A 9,182-nucleotide genomic window follows, 5' to 3' on the forward strand; every position below is an offset into this window, starting at 1 on the left:
TTTAAAATAAGTACGAGGTGTTTTTCAGAAATGTGTTCGCAAACACAAATGAACCTATTCTGGACATATTCCTAGTGGAGACCAGTAGAAGTAGGTAGAATCAAGGAGAGCCACTACCAGGGGCCCCGCCGACTCCCTGCAGCATTCACAAGTGCTCACAGGGCTGGAGTTGCTGGGATACAGAGCTGTTGCTAGGCATAATTAAACTAAGCAATTGCTTAGGGCCCAAGCAGCTCAAGGGGCCCCCTACTTGCTTTTTATTATAAAAACTTGCCTGTTTTAGTATGGAGCAGGAATATTCCTGCTTGGGGGCCCCAATGGCCTAACACTGGCACTGCTGGGATATATAATAATGAGCTGTATGTGTATAGATTTGTTTCTCCTGCTGAGGTTTTCTCTCAGTCTTGGAGGTATATAGGTTCTAATGGGCAGCCCCTTGATGACTAGCACAACAGAGCTCAGCCCGCAACAGTGCTATTATAACTTTCTCAAATACCAAATTACTCTAAGTATCCATAAGTAAGACACAGTCATTCTAATCACATAAACGTTCTGGTTAACAAGGTAACCTCCTAGTCTTTTAAAGGGAACCCTGATTTCCCCCCTTCAAGAGCAGTAAGTTCAGCCCTCGCTGTGAAGAATCCAGGCCATATGCTAGGGCAGTGATACGCTGACCTCAGTGGTTCAAGAGCCAAATTAGCGATTACCCAAAAGAGCCACCGTAGTGTGAATTCATTGTTTCATTTATGATTGTTAATAGATTTATTTATATATAATATATATACACACACACACAGTTCTCACAGCAAATGTTAACATAGTACAAGTTGATAATTTAATTGGTTAATTACATAGTAAAAGCATCCTGACTGGTTAATAGCTGCTTTTGACTACCTGAAAGATGGATCCAAAGAGGATGGATCTAGACTGTTCTCAGTGATAGCAGATGACAGGACAAGGGGTAATGGTCTCAAGTTGCAGTGGGGGAGATTTAGGTTGGATATTAGGAAAAACTTTTCACTAGGAGGGTGGTGAAACGCTGGAATGCATTACCTAGGGAGGTGGTGGAATCTCCTTCCTTAGAAGTTTTTAAGGTCTGGCTTGACAAAGCTCTGGCTGGGATGATTTAGTTGGGGATTGGTCCTGCTTTGGGCAGGGGGTTGTACTAGATGACCTCCAGAGGTCCCTTCCATCTATGACTCTAATAATAACTTAGATTGGTTAATAATTAAATCATACAGTATTTTAATATCATGTGCTACAAAAAGCCAGGAGACACATTACAGAAGCGCTTGTGAGCCTTTGTCTGGGTATCACTGTGCTAGGGGGTCATTTCCCCCTTTACCTGCCACTTTCTAGTCTCCCGCTTTACACTTCTTCAGTGCTGCCCCATGAACTCAGAAAAGCCACTCTTCTTCTGCACCTAACAGCCCCTTGTCACCTTCATATCCTTAAAATGGATCGATTGTGTGAATCTTGACAAGTGTATTCACTACACAATTTCCCCTCCTTCACAAACCTGGGCCCTCACGTAGTTCTGTCCATGTGTGAACGAGATCATAGAATATCAGGGTTGGAAGGGACCTCAGGAGGTCATCTAGCCCAACCCCCTGCTCAAATCCCTGAAGCCCAAAGATCACAACCTCTGGAGCAGAGATCCTGTCTTCTTAGCTTTGTGCAGTGCCTCTGCTCCATAAATAGGGCCCTACCACACTCACAGCTGTGAAAAACGCATCATGGATGGTGAAATCTGGTTTCCATTGTGAAATCTGCTGGGAAGGGGCAGGCATGGGCAGCGGGTATAAGAAGCCAGGGGAGGCTAAGCCTACCCAAACAAGATGTGGCACATCTCCCGCTGGAGGCGCACCAGCCTGCCACCTTTGGAGCACTGTCACTGCTGAAAGGATGCCTGGGCAGTAGTTCTGCCTGCACTCTGCCCCGAGGCCGCACTCCCGCTTGTCCTCTTCCTCCGTGGTCCTGCCCATACTGCTCCTCTTCCTGCCCCTTCTCTGCCTCTTCCCCTGAGGTCCTGCCCTCACTCCGCCTCTTCCCCCCACCCTTGCACGTTGCTCATTGGCAGGTGGGGGGGGAGGGCTCGGGGGAGGGGGCAGAGTGGCACGAGTGGTGGGTGACGGGGTACTTGGGGCAGGGACTGAAAAGGTACGAGCAGCGGGTGTCCCTGGGGGAGGAGGTGAAGAGGAACAAATGGCAAGGGCTTCAGCGGTTGAGCGGGAGTGGGCCTCAGGATGCAGCCATGGTCCAGGTGCCAGTGGCCCTTCCAACTTCTAGGGAGCTTCCGAATGTGGGAGTCATGTGCTGCCCATGAGGGCAGGGCTGGGGGCGCCCTAGCCAGGGATCCTACCATAGGCACCAACTCCATGGGTGCTACGGGGCTGGCGCACCCATGGTGAAAAATTAGCAGGTGCTCCGCACCCACCGGCAGCCAAGCTCTCCCTGCCCCCACCCCTTCCTTGCCGCCTCCTCCTCCCCCAAGCGCACCACGTCCCCACTCCTTCCCCTCCCAGGACTTCCCGCCTGCCGCCTAACAGCTGTTTGGCAGCACTTAGGACTTTCTGGGAGATTGGGGGAGGAGTGGGAAGGAGGCAGTAAAGAGGCGGGGCAGGGACTTGGGGGAAGGGGTGGAATTGGGGCAGGGCGAGAGCGGGGCTAGGGGGGCTTCCAGCATGCACGGGGCAGAAGGGAAGTCGGCACCTATGGCTCCTACCTTGTGCCGGGTTATAGCTGCTAGTCCTGGCAGGGGTGGGGAGGGATGGGTCTTCCTCTTCTCCAACAGGGGCTGCTTCTGGGGCTGGATCAGACCCACCTCCGGGAACCTCCCCCATCTTCAGGAAGGTCAGCACCCCTGCCCCTCTTCTTGCCCCCATCGCTCCCCAGTCACGGGGGGGAAGGAGTCACGGCACAGGGAGTAGCAACAGAGCTTCTTACTGCTGGGAGGGGTTCCTAAATGTGGGTCTGACCCGGTCCTGGAGTGGCCCATCTAGGGGAAATGGAAGTCCCGTCCCTTCCAGTCCCTCCCTAATCTGGCTGGGACTAGCAGCTGGAGCCTGGTAGGAGCCCTGGGCTCGGGTATCCCCAGCCAATGGTGCTGGAACTGCGGGGGGAGGGAGGGGTCATGGGCCATACCCACCACTTTTTAACATGGCATAGTTCAGGGGGGTAGGTAGGAGTTGCTCTTCATGGCAGGGGAGCTGATAATGGTGATCAGCTCCCCCACTGTGAAGTGCAGTCCCTGCCAGTGCCACTCTGAACCTGCCCAAGGCTTACAGTTTTGGGGGTCAACACTAGCACGAAGCACAGACCCTGCCAGTGCTGCTCCATGCCTGCCTGAGGCTTGCAGTTTGGAGGGGTGCGTAATGCCACCTCTGCCCCCCAAACTACACCCCTGTTAGAAAGTGGGGGGAACCTGACCCCCAGCCATCCCAGTTCCAGCACCAATTTTACCTCCCCCGCTTTTCCTCCCCTACTTTTCCAAAGGTTCTGGCGTCCTTGCCCTCAGTCATGCCTTTCCGGGCTCCAGGCCCAGTGCTCGAGGGCTAAAGGGACCTTGGGCTGGGGGGGGGGGGGCGGAGGGGCGGTGGCGGAGACCACAGCACCCCGCTGACCATGGGGTCCTAGGCAGTCAACCACCAGTAAGGCTGGCCTTGTCCCCCCCTGAAAAGTTATGACCCCCTATACCATGGGACCCTCAAGTCTGTGCTGCCCGCTGCTCAGCTCTGAAGGAAGCACCTGTCAGCAGCAGTGCAAAAGTAAGGGTAACAATACTGCAACCCTCCTACAATAGTCTTGCAAAAAAACCCCTCTTTTGGATCTGGACCCCCTGGTTACCAACACCCTGAAATTTCAGATATAAATATTTGAAACCATGAAACTGAGGATTTAAAAAAAGCCTATGACTGTGAAACTGACCAAAATAGACTGTGAATTTAGTAGGGCCCTATCCATAAATAATAAATGGAGGGCACAATCTTACCCTTACTCTGCCTCTAGGCTATGACTGCCATTGATTACACACAATCCATGGGATCCCTGCTGTTTCAGTGGGCATGAGGGTTCGGAAAATATTGTCCCCCGCTAATATCCTTGTCCCTTGGGATAGTGATTTCAAGCCAGGCGAACGAACGCACGCACACACACAGAGAGAGAGCCTCATATGTTACTTGCTGGAAGATTTTTCTGCTGGCTATCTTTGTGGCCAAATTCAGGGTAGCTCTTCAGAGCAGGGAAACTCAGTCTAGGTAGAAATTACACCCCCTTGCTTCCCTCCCCCAACCACCCAAAACCAGCAATGCAATACATTTGTGCCAAAGATATTTTATTGAGAAGGGACAAAGTCACATTTTGTTATTCCATGAATTAAAATGGAAATCATTCATATCACAAAAGAATAACTCAGAGAAGCACCATAGACAAATATATGTGTCCAAAGCTTAATAGTAGGGGGAGAGAGAATGCTGCGTGTAAAATCTCAGAGAGTATGCAGCGCTATCTAGATAAGCTAAAAGTTCTCCAAGCTCTGGGTTTGCCAGGCAGAGGGGGAAGCTGCCGGGAACAAAGTGCTGCTCAGCTTGAATTCTCCTCCTGCTCAGAGAATCACTCAGGACAAGCTAGACACACACTTGTTCCCCAAGGACTGACTCAGCGAAAGGCAAAACTTGGCAGTCTGCTGTGGCGTCCAACAAGGATGACTTTCACCTCCTTGCATTCGTTAGGAAGGCGTTTAAAACCCAGACAGGTTCTGCCAAACTTACTTTGTCCACCCCGCAGGAAACAACCAAGAGACTCTTTGTACGGAGAGGGTGCCAAGCTATGGTGGGGCTGTTTATACACATAATGGAGATGCTGATCTCATGCCAAAGTTAATGTCACAATGTCAACTTCTGAACACAACTTGCAAGGCTACCGGTAAATCGCATTAACCATTTAATACCCGGCCGAATTTCAATTTAGACTCCAGGGACGGGAAAATGATAGCTCATTGTCCGAATCGGAATGCAAATAATTAGCACAGGTGAGTATCCGACTGCCTGCTGGTAGGTTTGTTTATGCAGTTCTAGGGGCTAGTGTACATTTCGCAGGTGGTTTACACGCCCATGGTCTGCTTTACGTGGAAGAAATCATTATTAATCTAGATCCCTTCACTTCTTGCTATGAGCTGTTGTAAGGCTCTGAAGTTTTAATAAGGGGCAGTGCGAATACGCCGACCCTTTTATGTCAACAGTAATTCAAGGAAGTTAGCAAAGACAGCGTTTCTTTTCTCCATCCTTTTGCCTTCAGGCTGAGCTTGCTGCTCAAACCTCTGCCACATACAGAAGCCAGGTTGAAGGACTTCCCCTGTGTAGCCAGAGATCGGAAACGTCTGATCTCTAGAAAGCGAAAATCGCTGAGACTCCGGACCTGCAAAAAGACATCCTCAAGGTAACTACAGCTCACTTGGCAGTAGGCGCTGTGTTAAGGTCGCCTCTGGCTCCACGTGCTGTCACTACCCATCGGAAATGGAATTAAACTGCATCGGAGTCAGAGCTGATCTAACACGGAGCAGACAGAAGACTACTGAGCAACAAGGCTGGTGGGGAGCAGCGGGCAGAAAGGATCGCTCGCTGCCGGAGGCTTTCTGTTCCCTCCTTACCGGCCGGAGGCTTTCTAAGGGGAGGTAACAGAAATTCACCGTAAAGGGCTTCTGACTTTCCTGGGAAAGGGAGTAACTGCCCTGCGCGGGAGAGAAAACCCTGCATACAAGCAGTGATCTTACCTAAAGCTATACAAAGAGCGTTCCCACTGGCAGATATCTGCTCTTGAATGTAGGCATGGCGAGCTGGCATGCCCAGCGCAGCAAACAGAGTGCAGCCAGAGAGCTCGGAGTAGGGTGATTCTTCACTGGGCATCCCCAGCCCAGCCGCTCGGAGGGGTGTCTCTCATTTTCACCGAGACGGTGAAGGGCAGAGGTTTGAGGGCCAGCCCGTGGATGCAGTCCATGGTGAGCCGCTCGGCCGGGTTGGCCTCGAAGGTGCACTGGTGCAGGAGGATGGCGGTGAAGAGGCAGATCTGCAGCTTGGAGAGCTGGTCGCCGATGCACCTCCTCTTGCCGATGGAGAAGATCATGACGCTGCAGGTCAGGTCCCTGTCCAGCTTTTGCTCTCCGTCCAAAAACCTGGCCGGGTCGAAGAGGTGAGGGTCCTTCCACTTGTGCCGGTCGTGATTGACCGACCACTGGTTGACGAAGACCACCGTGTCCTTGGGGATGCGGAAGCCCTGGAGCACCACGTCGGCGGTGGTGGCGTGCGGGATGGTGACCGGCACGAAGCTGCTGAAGCGCAGCGTCTCGTAGATGAAGGCTTCCAGGTAGGGCAGGCAGCCGCAGTCCTCGGCCGTGGGCAGCCGGGCCCGGCCCACCACGCGGTCCAGCTCGGCCTGCAGCCGGCGCTGGAGGTGCGGGTGCTTGAGCAGCAGCAGCAGGACCCAGCAGAGGGCGGTGGAGGTGGTGTCCTGGCCGGCCCCGAAGATGTCGGTCATGGTGCCCTCCACGTAGTCCCGGCTGAGCCCCTCCTGCGCCCCGCCGCCGCCCTGCTCGATCTTGCCGATGACGACGTCGCTGATGTCCCGGGTGAGCCGCGGGTCGTAGGTGCGCCGGTGCTGGGCGACCTTGGCCCGGACGAAGTCGTGCAGCTCGCGGTTGAGCGCCTGGAAGTCGCGGAAGACGCGGCGCACGGGGTTGGGGAAGGCCTGGAGCCAGGGCAGCACGTCCACCAGGCTGCCCGCGCCCACCGTCTGCCCGAACTTGTCGTTGCGGCCCAGCAGCGCCCGGAACTCGCCGTCGTCGTGGCTGTAGCGCTGGCCGAAGCACAGGGCGCAGATCACGTTGGCGTTGGCCACCGTGAACAGCGGGCAGGGGTCGAAGTAGGCGCCGCCGGCGGCCCGCCGCAGGAAGCCGCGGATCAGTTCCCGCGCTTCCGCCGCCACGTGCTGCTCGAAGAGCTGCCGGCTGCGGCCGCTGGCGGTGGAGAAAGCCCGCAGGCTGGCGTGGGCCAGGCGGCGGTGGGCTCGCCACAGCTCGCTGTAGCGGCCGAACGCCATGCTCCGGCCGCCGGACACCAGGCGGAAGGAGGGGAAGTCGGGCCGGCCGGCGAACTGGCCGCCCTGCCGGACCAGGGCTTGGCGGATGGCGGCCTCGCCGTTGAGCACCACCACGACCCGCCGGCCCAGCCGCAGCTGGAAGACGTCGCCGTACCGCTGGGCCATCTTGCAGAAGGTGAGGTGGGGCAGGCGGCCCAGCTGCAGCACGTTGCCCAGCAGGGGCCAGGCGAAGGGACCCGGCGGGCTCCCCCTGGGCGGCCTCAGGCGCCTCCTCGCCCACAGGCAGAGGAAGAAGACGCTGGCGAGGAGCAGGGCGGGCGGGACTGTGTCCTTGAGCCAGGGGGCTGGCTCCCCCGGGCGGCCGCCGCTGCTCTCCCCTCCCGTGGCCATAGCGCTTACCCCGCCCAGACTCCGGGTCCCGGCCTGGGGAAAAGTCTAGGGAGCCTCTTGTGACCCCAAACTGTCTGGGGGGAAATCTCTTCAGTCCAGCCAGTCACTAGTGCAGCACCTGAACCGTCTAGGAATCCCCTTGTGCGCTCGCCAAGAGATGGCTCCTTATTGAGCTTGGAGACCCAGTAAATCTCCTCTCAGCCTATAGATCCCTCTGCAGTTTCCAGAGTCTCAGAATCTCATCCTATAGTTTTTGCGTGAGCGAATGGGTTTCTTCAACTTGCCTTGTCAGGTTGATCCTCGAGACTCAGTGCCAGAGAGCCCCCTCCCCTTTTTTTTTTTTTGCCTGTGTCTTTGCCTAGTAATTTCAGTCCCGTCCTGTGTTAACCTTCTCTAAGATCCTTCGCTCTGCTCTGGTGATTGGGAAGGGTGCATGCCCTGGCTTTATAGCTGCCTTGAAAGGGGCTGAGCCTTTCTCCTCCCATTGTGGTGGTCCCAGAGTCCCCCGAAAAGTCCGTGCGAAGCGATTGCGTGATTTCGTCCCGGAGAGAATTGAAACAGCAGATTCATCCATCAAAAGAGGAAAGTGCAACTTTCCAAACTCTTCCCTGTGCCAAAGGCAACACGGTTCCCGGAGCAGGAGGAGGAGAAGAGCTTTTACCACGGGTCTCTGTGAGGCGCCTTAACAGGCTTTCCCCACTGGGAGACTTCCACACAAGGAAGGGATATTCTTTTGTGCTTTGAAAGATTCTCTTTCTAACTTCCAAGTTTGTTGATTGCAGCAGAAGCTGCAGTATAGAGCCGCCCCTCCCTCTTTGCCCAGAGGATGCTGCTGTGTGGCTGCTGAATGGCTGACAGTCTATGAAGAAGGACCTGCATCTCACCTGCAGAGCCACGTATCTCTCCAGCACTCTGTACCCTTACCAAGCATCGCATATAATTAACATCCAAGCAGTGAGATTAGTCTACCATGAGATTAGGAGCCAGGACACCTGAGTTCTAACAGAAACTGGCTGTCACCTTAAGCAAGTCACTCTCCTCTCTGTGCTTGACTTTCTCCCCCTATAAAATGGGGCTGGAATGTTTGTGAAGGGCTTTGAGATCCCTAGATGGAAGGAGTTATAGAAAGTATTTTGCAAAGTATTTTGATAGCACATCTGCAGAAGTTGCCTGTAGGATACATTGTAAGTTCACGGTTTTCTTAAGACCAGATGTAGAACAAGGAGGAGTCAGCCTGGGCAGGGTGATGGGGGAAAGTAGAGGTACAGTATTCTGTTATGTTCTGAGCTCTACCAAGGGCTTGCTGTGTGATTTGGAGTAAATCATAAAGCTGCTCCATCCCTCAGTTTCCCTGTCTGTAAATAAAGTGTTTTAGTGTCTACAGATGAAATGAAAAGCCAGATATATGAGCTAAGTATTGCTAACTCTTACCATTCAGTGCTGAGTTATGAATACAGTTGTGCCCATACAAAATATTCAGACCAGGAGGCATAAAGAGGCAAATCAAATCAAAACAAAGTACAAGATAAAAACAGGAGGCTGTCAGAATTCATTCCCTTACCAGGTATGTTTCCTGAGTGGTGTGTGAGTTATAACCGTATGATATCTGTGTTATTAATGGCTCAATTTGGTCTGTGTCTGAGAATGTCCTTAACAGAAGAATCAAAGATTATTAGCACAGTGTGTTGGAGAGAGAGCAG

At 53.7% G+C, this 9,182-nt stretch overlaps 1 pseudogene; it reads right to left on the bottom strand.

The window, feature by feature from the left end:
- Positions 1–4,316: 4,316 nt before the first annotated feature.
- On the bottom strand, positions 4,317–8,104 carry LOC125638363 (cytochrome P450 1B1 pseudogene; annotated as a pseudogene).
- Positions 8,105–9,182: the final 1,078 nt, after the last annotated feature.

The sequence above is a fragment of the Caretta caretta genome, chromosome 6, assembly GCF_965140235.1.
Source record: "Caretta caretta isolate rCarCar2 chromosome 6, rCarCar1.hap1, whole genome shotgun sequence".
Classification (NCBI taxonomy): domain Eukaryota; kingdom Metazoa; phylum Chordata; order Testudines; family Cheloniidae; genus Caretta; species Caretta caretta.